This window comes from Polypterus senegalus, chromosome 7 (assembly GCF_016835505.1).
Source record: "Polypterus senegalus isolate Bchr_013 chromosome 7, ASM1683550v1, whole genome shotgun sequence".
Lineage (NCBI taxonomy): Eukaryota > Metazoa > Chordata > Cladistia > Polypteriformes > Polypteridae > Polypterus > Polypterus senegalus.
The window spans coordinates 149386979-149401425 of NC_053160.1; positions in this window are offsets into that span (position 1 = coordinate 149386979).

Sequence of the window (14447 nt, forward strand, 5' to 3'; positions counted from 1 at the left end):
AGAAATTTATGCGTATTCGTACTTTGTAACATTCAAATACAGAAGACCTGAAAGTTCCTTTTGAGCAACTGTCCTCAACTTTTTTTAATTTGAGTCTTGCTTTTAATGAATGCTAGATTTTGTGATTATAAAGTAAAATGAGAAGCATATTCCATTTTAAAGGCAACATATATTAGTTTACCGTGTAATGAATGAGTACATCGTCTTCCAGCGTAGCTCCGATTGATAGTTATCAAAAACGATTGGCAGTCTTTGTTGATATGGTGCTGAAATTTCACAGAGCACTAGCTGGAAGGTGTTGTCACTACTAAAAAGGATTCAATATACGTTGCTATGAAGAAAATGCATAAAACCTGGCCCAACTGGCACAGAATTGCCACAAAGTTAGTTAAAACTTCAAAGTGGCCGTAAAGGTATAACTCTTCAATGTCTGATAACTAATTTAGACAGTTTGTTTAATTACCTTACATTTCTTGTACAGTATGTAGTATCTAAGTGTTTATATGTAAACCTTGGTTTGTGTCAATATCTACATCAATGATTTTCAAAGTGATGTGGAGCAAGGACCACTTTGTTAAAGTTAAAGATATGGAGGACCACTGATGGCCATTACTGTAAATTCAGTACATAACAATTATCATATACTTTTTTCTACATTTTGTAAAATACATCATAGCAAGCTGAGGTGCAAAGAAGAGATGACACAAACTTACATATTGAGTTTGAGTTAGTAAGCCAGAGAATAGCTGTTTATCAGAAAGAACCTCCTTAATGTAAATGCCTGTCTTACATTACTGAAAGTATATCGAGTACTTTAATATTTTCTTAGCAAATGAAAGAAATTTTGGTTAGCATAGCACAAATTAATAAAATATGAAAACTTTTCATGAAAAACACATTTAGCTTTAAAAGAATTAAACACGTTAGCACCAGTGTGATGGTTTTAGGCTAAGTATGTTGGTAGACTAGCAAAAGATGATCAGAGAAAGCTGTTTCCAGAAGTCATATATATCTTTGTTCTGCCAGAAGATTTTTTAGGTCACATGCTGTCATGTTTCCATTTATTCTAATACTATAATTACAATACACATTGAATCATCCATGATAATTATGTCTGTAAAGCCTACTTCAGATAATGGGATCCTCCTGCATAGGGCCTACCATGTAAAGCAGACAGTAATTACTGCATTCCCTGTAATGTCTGCTTTGAAAGTTGTTTTTTATTTTGAAATTCACAAATAATTGTTTCTGAAACTTTTTTCAACCATATTCGGTATATGTTAATATATCAGAACTTAAATATTTGATATCAATTTTGGTTAAAATAAGAGGAAGGTGACTTAGGTGATCTCTTAATGGGGCTCAAGTTAGAAAAAATTTGCACATTCAAAAGAGTTCTGTGACTAAATTAATTAAAGTAGAGCAATACCTCTGCATCCAGAACAACAAATGATGGAGTTAAGTGTCCAATGAAAATAAGTTTTATTAGAAATACACAGCTCACAGGAGGTTAAAACAGAAGATCCCTAACACAATGGGGGGACGTAATACAAAACAATAAAGGTTGCCCCCTTGGGACCCAACTGTGCAAATAATAGCACCCTTTCTGGCACCATTAACAGAATTCACAATAGTCCATATGCCTAAATTCCAAACTTGTTTCCGAATGGCTGGTTTTAACTCTTCGTCTTCCTCCTCCTCTTCCTCTTCCAGGTGAGTTCTTGTCTAAGTTTCCTTCCAACTTCATCCTCTTATGTATCTGTAACCATGGTTGATTTAATGGCCTGATCCTGAAGTGCATCTGGTGGCACACTTGCTTAATGATCTTCATCTTCTGGGATATCTACAACTCTAAGTAGCAAGGCAGCTCCCTCAAGTGACCCCAATGTAACCATAACTGAGGTTTTCTGTGGGAGCTACAAATCCCAGGCAATCAATCCAGCTACATGTGACTGCTACAGCATATCATGTGGGAAGGTTGACTAAAAAGAGCTCCTATTCTGATATAATGTGTTTATCCAGTTCTAGGATTATTCTTGGCATCCCATTCGGGGTGCCATAATGCCTGCAATTTCCAGTGATATCCAGCTTTCACTTGGAAAATGTAGCTATTTTATTTATTGAAGAATTTAAAGTTCTATGAAAGTTATTGATTTCAACACAAACAGAAATAAAAGTTTTATACATCAGGTTATGGAAACTGAAGTTAAATTCACCTTGAACTTCATAGAATGACAGATAATAATTTGTAGCTGTGAGAACCGACAGCCAAAAAAATCTGTAAATTATGTATTCCCCTTAAAGCTGTGAACAGCAGGGTTCTTCAGTTTGTGTTTAGTTTACTAACACTACCACATTTCTTTAGAATATTTACCATTTATAACCTTTTGCTGCACTGTTTAATAAAGGCTTCTATTTGTATGTTCATGTATGTACATGAATTTAGATATTTTTAAAAATATTTCTCTTTTGTTTTAATAATTAAAGAAATGTATATTTTGAGGATTCATTTATTTGTCTATTATTGTGAGCTTGTGCTTGAAGAAAAGATCAATAAAAAAGTGTGAGAGTTAAAAATAAGTCAGTAAGGATGCACCATAATCCTCATTCTGCTCTCCAAAGGACATACTGTATACTTGTACCCTCTGAGACAGTGTTAAGAGGAATGGTTACCTCACTATCCTAATAGAATACATTTCTACTGATGCATATCAGGGAAACAGGGGAATTTAATCCTTCTTCTTTTTCCAGTTGTCCTCAACTGACTGAAGACCTTACGTTTGGTCCTGACCTTCTAGTGATGTAAAAAAGCATCTTTTTCAAAAGAGTAAATAACTTCTGTCCAGAATTGATGAAATGTGAGTCTGGATTGCAGGGTACAGAAGAAAACTTCCCATGGTGGCCTGTGTTTGTGCTCTTAATGGGTGACGGTTTAGATGATCAGCAGATATTTAAAGCCACTAAAAAGAATGAATCAACTTTAATCAAGCTGATTAAGATGGCAGACTCAGTTATGGGATACACTCTCAATTTGCTGAAGGTATTAGCAGAGGAGAGAATGGAGACAAAACTGGTGGCCATTATGAAAAATTCTGCATATCCTCTCTATGACAAATTATCCCAAGGCACCTTTAGCCATCAAATTATTTAACAGAAATGTCAAGAATCGCTACTTGTACAGACTCAGAGCGAGACAGTGCATTTTTTAAGTTAACGTGAAAGGGAGATGAGTCTTGGTTGAAGAACATCTCACATTAAGTTTAAAATGCAAACCAAAAATCAAAGTCTTAAAAAACCACAAAAGTATTTGTTTGTAACCAGCAGCAGAAAGATCAGATGAAAAGCAACGTACACCACAAAGGAATCTTTTAGAATGGAATATGTTGAACTTTATGTTGGTGATCCAGATGATGTCACACGTCACGCACTCCTGAGTGTGTCCTCTGTGGCAAATAGTGACACCCAACTTGTAATCAAAATTGTATTGCAATTAGATGTTATTAAAGTTAAAATATTAAATATTACGTAAGGCAAGAAATGCATGAAAAATTGTATTCCTTGACGTCCAAACCCCTATATTTAATATACACCATGTATTCAGATCTAATAGGGAAGGCACAAAAAAGTAAAGAAAATAGCTCATTATAACAGCACTGGGGCTCCTTCAAATCTATGACAATATGCCTTTATAACGCCTCTGTTATCTTTAGCTAAGTCATTCTGTAAAAAAATTATTTCTCCCTGGGATAAATAAAGTACTGTCTATCTCTCTATCTATCTATGATGTTTGGTTTTTTGGGCATTTGACAATATAATGATTTTAATTTTAATTTTTCATACAAAGAGGACTCATGGATGCATTTCATTCTATCCTACAATTTATGGATTGATATTAATACAACATCAGAATGACCACTATACTCTGTGAGTTGTTAAAATGGGATGATTGATAACTTTCCGTTATTGAATAACGAAAAAACAGTAATGTTAATCTGTGATATAGACCTCCATAAGTCAGTAACACGTAAACATTACATTAACTGAATCAGCACACAAATAAGGCATTATCTTTTGCTCAGTTCTGTCTTTTACCACACACCTGTACATTTCAACAATATTTTAACCCTGCATTTTTTCAAGCTAAAACATAGGAGTACCGAAAGGAAAATTCATGCATTCATTTCTAGTAGGATTGCCTACTGCAATGCATTATTCACAAGATGCTTAAATCATTCTGTTTATAGCTTTTGACACTGCAAAGATCATTATTAGAACATAAAGTATGACAGTATTACCTATGTTCTTAAACCTTCCAGTAAAATATATGGCCAAAATTCCAAAATCCCTCTACTAAAATATAAATGGCTTGAATCTAATCTAACAAACAGAACTTAAAATGTGGATACAGCAGAGTGCACATTTCAGGTGTTTTTATTGTAGTTGATCCAATTTGAAATGAAACTACTATGGAAGGCTGAGCCTTGGCGCCCAAAGCTGCGTAACAAGCCACACGCTTGTATAAAGAATACCCAATCCATCTAAGCAGTTAAGTCCAGGATGAAGACTCCTTACTACTGAGTAGATGTTCATATTGCCACTCTGTTTACTAATCATTTGTACAAGTAAGGCTTGACCATTATTATGAACAACTACTGACCCTCTTCTTTTCTGTTTCTCTTTTTGGTATCCTGATGTGGCTATTTGTGCCACTGCCAGATTATGGAAGTTTCTTCTCTTACCAGTTGAAAATGACACAACACCAAAGATCAAACACGTGATAGTCCCTTTGGAATTACCTGCACAAGGGAGCAAGTAATCTGTCTACCGGTGTGGATGGCCAAACCTGCTTATTGCATGAGCAACAATTTCTCTTCTTGTCTCAGCTTTGGCCTCTCTTCCTCAAACCAAGCTTTTATCTTTTACTTTACTTTCTATAAATCTTCAACTTTGAAGATTTCCAGTGAAGCACTGAGGACTTCCAGCTACTAAGCCATTTGCCTCTTATATCTGTATACACCTGATTCCTAAAGTTTAATTTCATTTCCTGCAATTTTCCTAGTTAAAGCAGTCTCAGAATCTCCTTATTGGATTCTTCCAATACCCTCTATCAGCCTGATAGTAAAGGCACATGCTGCAAGGTTCCTGTGATTTCCTCCATGATAGAGTGCCCCTTAACCCATAAAGGCACAGACTAAGAGTTCACGATTAATGAAGCCTAATTTATTTACGTGAGTTATGACATTTTTGGTCTTATATATGACACCTTATTATTTACTGCTGAGAATGTTCCTTTCCTGTCGTGATATCTGTCATCAGTGGAATTTCTTAGTCTGTGATAATATAGACAGTGCATTAAACATACAAACTGGAACAGTTGTGTCACAACAGAATTGGCCGAATAGCTGGCATAGTAATACTTCAGTGTGGCAGAAGGTAAGCGTCCTTGCCAAAAGCATTAGACTTTCCCAGTAAACAGAACAAAAATACACTATGTCTTCTTAAGAAATCACTCTTTCATGAAGAAGTTTTTCTTTATGGCCTGGTGACATTTTAATTGCAAATACAACACATCAATACCCTGCATTTATTGTACAGTGCCGGTGGATTTCCCTTTAGCAACTATGGGATTTTGTTGCACTATATTAAGATGACATCTAGAACTATTTAAAATGAGTATACCTATAATAGTCATATATTTTAATCATCTTTGACATTAAATTTTAAATTAATTAAATGAAAGGTCATGCATGATTGGCTGATATACTTAGAAAGGCTAAATAAGCCCATCAAAGCTTGCAAAACAAATTCAAGTAGAACATTTTAGAGAACTCTGCTCACTTGATCAAAGGCCAATGACGCCAATTAAAAAACTGAAGTTAATTAATATTCAACATCTAATATCTTAAAATATTGTGGCATTTTATTTTATATATTCGGAAGGTACAAAATTGAAGGCAAGCTTGAAATGTGCCACCTTTACTGCGATCTGCACAATGCAATATGTTAAAGCTTTAATAACCCAGCAAGGGATAGGATTAACAGGCACAGCACATGACATTTGTCTTTCTGAATTATCTGGGAATCAAAGCATTTGATTGAAAGAGGTTTACTGTAGAGATGAATCTTTTTTGATTCCACGGATTCAGCTTGCTGAATGTGTGTGAAGCCTGCAGTCGGTGTCACAAAGTTTCACAAAATCACTTTTTTGACAAATGGCTGTAGCTGGTATTAGTATTGATTTTGAGCAACTTACAATCCCGTAATTCAAAAAAAGATCTATGACTTACCCATACAAAAGCACATTTTATACCAGCAGGCTTTTTTGCCATTGCTGATGGCTTCCTTCTGGGTATCTTCTTATTTAGAATTTAAGTTTGCATTTGCACACATACTTCTTGATATAATTGCCTAATTAACACACTGCATGGGTGTTACCAAGCAGATCTAATTATTTTTTCTATACTATCAACTTAAACTAATATACATGTGTTATCGCCTACTGAAAGAACATACATTAATGATTAATAATGTGCCTTCCTTTGGATCTTCAGCGTAATTTATTGCCTTTACTTTGGGCTTTGTATTACGAATAATCAATTACATTTTACCTAAAGACTGAGTATAACTAAATTAGGTGTAGCTTTTGAATAAAAAAGTTAATTTGAATTCAAGTTAAATGTATCTGTTGTAACAAGCCAGCTGTGAATTTCCAGAGAAAGATAATGTGTGAAACACCTTAATTAAAAAGGTAATATCATTTGCTTTGCATAGATTAATATTTCATTGAATAAACAGACATAACACCTACCATCATTATTAGACCCCTATATCTAAGAACATGACACTTAAAGTAAGTAATGCTTGTGATTCAGTCGGTCGGTATTATGCAATTCATTGAGCTTGGGGAAAAAAACAAAACATTTAGAAGGCACAGTGGAACACTTGTTACTGCTGCTGCCTCATGGCTCCAGCATCCTGGGTTCAAACTATACACGCAGTCACTGCTTGCAAAGAGTTTTTATGTTCTTACTAGATCTTCACTAGTGTTTCGCTCACCTCACATATATGTGTGTCTTGGGTTACTCAGCAGCTCTAAATTATCTTTTTGTAAGAGTGAGTATTGGCATGTGAATGAGAGGGTCCTTTGTTGTATTGATGCCTGTCAAAGGTTGGTTCCTGCCTTTCCCTTGTCACTGCCGGAAGAGGCTCTGGAACCCCATAATTATGGACTATATTTGCACAGGTTTGAAAATGTTATGCTATGACAATCTTAAGTATTTATGTTGTAAAGCATTAAAAATGCATGCAGATGAAAGTTTAAATAAGCAATGCGGTAAAATCAAAAATGGCAAAAACAATGTAGGTGATTTATGATATCATTATTAAGTGTCACAAATTATTAGTGGTAATGTCACATTGAGCCAAGATGGATCGTTCATTTAGATGCTATCATTCTAAAAGAAGTGATCATGTATATAAGAGCATTTCACATTAGTTACTACAGAGATGTATGATGTTTCACCAAGAACACAAAGAACATTATGTTCAAAAGCAAATGCAGTAGATGGCTGGAGGTGGGATATTTTACTGGAGGCATTAATGTATAGAGGATGTGAAGTATACACTGGTGATCTATCAATGTTTACGTCAGAGCCTGTGAATAGTGCAGTCCATGATAGAATTGTGACACAAGTACATTGCCAAAGCCCTTTGCAATGTATATGTGTGGACTGACCTAAATGCTGGGGACAGAAGGTCCTACCTTGCCTGGGATGAATGTCGCAGCCAAGATAAGCGCTGCTCTCTGCCTCATGTGTGAGGCTGGGATAATGGAAGGATGATGGGAGACTGCTTCATGGAGACAAAGAATTCCCCAGTGGACTAGGGCGCAGTACACTGCTGGCGTGCCGCCCGTCTGGGCTCCCTCAGAGGTTCATGGGATCAAAAGCCCAACAGAATAGCCCTGTTGGGTGCCTCGGGGCCTACCAGGGGGAAATGCTAGAGGAGGTCTCCCCTTTATTAACGGTGGCTTTTCCTGATCCAGAAGGGCTTTTGGAGTGCAACGCTTTGCCACCGGAAGTACTCCCCGGTCAAGCATAAAAAGAGCTAAAAGTCTAACTCATTCAGTCAGTTGGAGTCAGAAGTAGGTGTACATGGCCATTCAAAAAGGAGCTGAAGTAGAGAAAAGGGAAGGACAGAAATGTGTGATATTGAAGTACATCGTTTTGTGCTGTGCTGGACTGACTGGAGTAGGCCTGTAAAGGTACGTTGTAAAACAAAATAATTTTATTCAAACCTGGGACTGGGACTTTGGTAGTTATGTCTGGTGTTTGGAGCTCTTCTACACCCCCTGCTAGGCCACACCCTACCATCTCTTCTTGGGAGAGTATCACAGTTGGCAAATGTGTGGAACAAGATCTGTTTGGCTAATAAAAAGTCAGAGTAACAGTGAGGTGTAGACTCTGTCAGAAGTTGACTCATTTGAATCAGAGGTTAAAGAAGAACATTTTTCATGAATCAGCTGATAAGTTCTTTAGTAAAGGAGAATGTTTCTTTTATAATGTTCCCCGGTACACTAGCAGCCTCTTCAAAGCCACCCCTTTTGTCTTTTTCATGTAATCATCAAAATATACAATTCCTGCCAATTCATTGTCTCTTTAAAGCACACTACACATGAATATTCTGTGGCCGACATTCAATTTTTCAGTATCATCCAAGCAAAAGTGCTAAAAGCCAAAAAAATGGAAATAAAACAAGAAAATGGAAGTTGATTATACACATGATTAGAAATTCTATCAGATTATTCATATATATATATATATATATATTACACATGTGTATATATATATATATATATATATATATATATATATATACACACACACACATACACTCACCTAAAGGATTATTAGGAACACCTGTTCAATTTCTCATTAATGCAATTATCTAATCAACCAATCACATAGCAGTTGCTTCAATGCATTTAGGGGTGTGGTCCTGGTCAAGACAATCTCCTGAACTCCAAACTGAATGTCAGAATGGGAATGAAAGGTGATTTAAGCAATTTTGAGCGTGGCATGGTTGTTGGTGCCAGACGGGCTGGTCTGAGTATTTCACAATCTACTCAGTTACTGGGATTTTCACGCACAACCATTTCTAGGGTTTACAAAGAATGGTGTGAAAAGGGAAAAACATCCAGTATGCGGCAGTCCTGTGGGCTAAAAATGCCTTGTTGATGCTAGAGGTCAGAGGAGAATGGGCCGACTGATTCAAGCTGATAGAAGAGCAACTTTGACTAATATAACCACTCGTTACAACTGAGGTAATGCAGCAAAGCATTTGTGAAGCCACAACACGCACAACCTTGAGGCGGATGGGCTACAACAGCAGAAGACCCCACCGGATACCACTCATCTCCACTACAAATAGGAAAAAGAGGCTACAATTTGCACGAGCTCACCAAAATTGGACAGTTGATGACTGGAAAAATGTTGCCTGGTCTGATGAGTCTCGATTTCTGTTGAGACATTCAAATGGTTGAGTCAGAATTTGGCGTAAACAGAATGAGAACATGGATCCATCATGCCTTGTTACCACTGTGCAGGCTGGTGGTGGTGGTGTAATGGTGTGGGGATGTTTTCTTGGCACACTTTAGGCCCCTTAGTGCCAATTGGGCATCGTTTAAATGCCACGGGCTACCTGAGCATTGTTTCTGACCATGTCCATCCCTTCATGACCACCATGTACCCATCCTCTGATGGCTACTTCCAGCAGGATAATGCACCATGTCACAAAGCTCGAATCATTTCAAATTGGTTTCTTGAACATTACAATGAGTTCACTGTACTAAAATGGCCCCCACAGTCACCAGATGTCAACCCAATAGAGCATCTTTGGGATGTGGTGGAACGGAGCTTCGTGCCCTGGATGTGCATCCCACAAATCTCCATCAACTGCAAGATGCTATCCTATCAATATGGGCCAACATTTCTAAAGAATGCTTTCAGCACCTTGTTGAATCAATGCCACGTAGAATTAAGGCAGTTCTGAAGGCGAAAGGGGGACAAACACCGTATTAGTATGGTGTTCCTAAAAATCCTTTAGGTGAGTGTATGTGTATATATATATATATATATATATATATATATATATATATATATATATATATATATATATATATATATATATATGGTGGGAGTATTTACCTCTTTCATGTGTAGGGCACTAGCTGTTCAAATTGTAGCATAAATTTGATGCAAATGTTTCTTCAACAGTTCAATATCTTTATTTTAAAACAACAATGGCAATTGTTCTTATAGCTCACTTCATAAAAGTCAAGACATGTTCAATGCACTATTGCTTTGCCACATCCAGAAACATAACAATACTTTTTCCGTATGCGCACAAGAACCCATTTTTGGAACATGAATATATATATATAATGCTGCATTTAACCAAATTTAAAACTAGCTTAAATGCAAATGTTCATTTACACTACTGCCCTTATACAGTATATACAGATATAGATAGAGATATAAAATGTCGTACAGCACACCAGCACCACTGCCAATAATGGGGTATACTTTACACCTATTAGGGCAGGCTGGCAATCAAGATCCAGAACAACTTAAACTCTCTGGTCACCCAAAATGTGGTGTCTTGAAATAGAGCAAGAAAAACAGAACATCCTCACTAAATAAAAAATGAAAGCATCTAGTGGGACAGTGTAACGCTTGCTTATGACTAGATTGAGTTCAGAAATTTGCTTTTACTTTGTTAATATGTTTCATTGCTAAATAATTTTGCCTCCATTTCAGTAATTACAAAGCTGTTGGAGCATAGAAAAAGTTATTAAATCTCACTAATCATAATTAATTAAGTGTAAAAATATTGCTTTTCTGATGTAAGTTTTCATTTATTATGTCACTTTCTGCTTTAAATTATTTATTTTCTCTTTTCCTTTGACTAAGCCACTTATATAAATGATATCAAGCATATCATGTATCATATAATTGGAATCATCCTCTGTAAAATGCAAAACCACCGTTGACTTTTTTAAAATGGTTTTATAAAAAGCTTCTGAATTAAAGTCATGACTGTACCTATAAAGATACTACATTTTATATAATACCATAATGATATTACATTATAGAGAGTATTCATTCAAATTAAAAAAGACCTGCTTTAGCTTTTAACAAGGCATTCAAGTCTCTTGTTTGATAGTCAACAGAAGACATTCTATAATTCCTTTTTCAGCATGTAGTCTGGATTTCATTTTGGCCTGAGGCCATGAATGCAGATGATTCCATGCTTATCTTTGTTTTGTTAATCTTATTAAAGAAAAAAATACTAAATTAGTAATTACAAGTAGTTTCTGCTTTTATAATTATACAATCAACTAAGTGAATGGATTTATAAAAAATAATAATTGTAAAGTGCAATAATAACAGTAATGGTAAAACAGGAACATCAAATTGCACTCTAAATGAACATATAATGTGAAGTATACTGTATGCAACAAAATGTACTGTACAAAGCAAATTATGTTATTGACCATTAGACTTGTCTAAGATAATTAAAATCTGGAAATACAATACTTATATAATGCAAATTATATAATTGGTTCCTTCTGCTGTGACCTTTTTCAAACATACTGTGGCTTTGAAACAGGCGCCTTTAAGTATTTAGAGAATATACTAATATTACAGAAGAATAAATACTGGTGTTGGATTTTTCGGCCTTAACTTAATGGACACATCATGTTTGGTAGGCACCTTTACTTTGAACAAAATGGCTGCAACATCTCCAAGCAAGTTATGAACTTCAGAATGACACATCTTTATTGTTTTCAGATTACTAAAAACTTAGGTGCATGGGAAAGACTTCAGTTTTTCAGATATTGACAGTTGGTGTAATTGTGACTGGTCTTTTAGACTACTTACTATGGCTAAATATATATTATTAGTTTATTCATCTGTTGTCAAGTAACTTATATAACATTGCACAATTTGCTCATGATGATTTTATTGTCTGGCAGATTATAATGACCTGAATGAGCAATTATACTGATAATCCCTTAGCTCATCTGAGAATACAGTGTTTACTACTCCTTTAAAACTGCATTTGCTTTTCCTGCCATCAACTTGTTCTTTTCAAATTAGGAATCAGGGCTGCAGCCAATATAACACTGGATAGACAGTTTAAAACACTGAAGAATAAAAAATAGTAACTTGTTTAAAAGGTAAAATAACAAGGGCGAGTACGTACAGTTAGCAAAAAACCTGGAAGAATTGTCTTTGGAGATTGCTACATTCTAAACATACATAAATATTAAAAAAAAAAAAAATCTGACAAACTAATACTTCAGCTTTCTTTTTTCAAACAAACAAGCTTTCTGGATTAATATTAGTTGATATTATGGGGATTATGAATTGTATTGGATTTTACATTTATACTTCTTGAAATACTGAACAAAATATTTTGTACAATCTTTTAGCTTGAGCCTGAGATGTCAAAATACTGTAATTCAGTCTGGTGGCTTTGTAACACAGCAACTCATTTTGATTTGCCAGAATCAATTTTTTGTTAACATTCAAGAATATTTTCTAAAAAGCAATGACTGTTTATCGTGGCTAAATACAGAAAGTAGTTAGTTTGTTCACCTGCCATTTAAAGTGAAAGTAAACAAAAACAGTCGAATTAACATTGGGGATATGACACTGTCTAAACTCACTTTCCTCAGAATATTCTAATTATACTTACTCTATTTAAAAAAGACAAACTGCACTTTTACACAGTGGTTTAGAATGTACTTTTGTAATAGATAGATAGATAGATAGATAGATAGATAGATAGATAGATAGATAGATAGATAGATAGATAGATAGATAGATACTTTATTAATCCCAAGGGGAAATTCACAAATGAAGGGATCAATGTATTTGTGTGAATCCTTGCATTCCATCGCAGTTAAATCAGTTCAGTTTTGCTTCCACCTGCAGCTTGAAAATACTTGAAACTCTTAATTAGAGGCACAAATAATAGTTTTAGAAGTTAGAGATGTGACAGATTAAGGTAAACCAATATATGTTTATGAGTCTGAAAAACATGAGATTTGTTCTATTATGGGTTGGTTCCTATATTGCTTTACTCAATCCTGTACTAAATTAGAAAAATGGATGCCTAATAGAGATAACATTTTTAAAATAAGTTTTCTGCAAACCCCCATAAAAAACAGACAACTATGACGGTACCTTGTTCTGTCCATAGAAGGAACTCTGATTACTTGTGCTTTACTACACAACCATCTACGTAGCAATGTGCAAATGAATACCGTGCTTGATTATTTGTAAGTTTGCAGATGACTTTCATGCATCAGCCTGGTTTGACTCTATCTATTTCAGTTAATGATCCATGATGTACAAAAACAAGAAACTTTTTCCCATACTGTCATGGAACTCTTGGAAATAGTGTCAAGTACTTGGGGGAAGGGGTAGAAAAAAAACAATAAAAAACATTTTCTAAACAGTTAATAGATTGAACCAAATATTATTTTAATAGGTTCCAATATAAAATATAAGTTTTTTTGTCCGAAGCAGCACAGGGACACTCAGATAGAGCCAGAGATTAAGAGCAGTAACAAAAAGGCACCAAATATATGTAGTTGGGATTATTGACTCAGTTTAATACATCATGTCCTCATTGCATTGCATATCCATCTCTTTTTCTCATCTTATAGCACTAGTCACTCCATTGCTTCCATTTTGTCACTATTCTCAAAACCTACACTTCCTGTACTGATTTGATGTATCTTTCTCGTTCTTCTTTTCTGTACATTCATAATGTCGCTTACTAAATGACCATTTTATACCTGCAGTCTTGAAATAACTGAGCAATTATCTGCTACTGTCTTTGTTTGATGTTTTGACCCATTTAGTAATGGGTCTTTCATTTAGTAATATGACAGTGGCAATGATACAGGTATGAATTTTCCTTCTCACTTGCCCATTATTTTTTTTTTGTGGACCAATAATTAGAAATGAAATTAATGACATTTCCAAATTATTTAACAAAATTGTTTATAATGCCTAAGTAATTTAAAAAAATAGTAATTTAAAAAAATACAAATGGCAGTCACATGACAAGTAAGCAATGAGCTCAATAAAAGACAAAAGAAGTGAAAATAAAGGATGTCTTTCACTGTAAATTAAGTGCATAAAATGGATGACTAGTAACTATAAAACATATGTTTGAATAAGAATCCAGGTACTATCAGAATAATATGGGCTGTTCATGTATAATATAAACTAATTCACACAAAGAAATAAAAAGAATTGTTATTTACCAATGACAAGGTAAAAGGTCTGTCCAAATAAGGGCACAAACAATGGCTCTTATTGGTGTCATTTTATAAACTGACATCATATTTTCATGGCTTCTGAATTTTC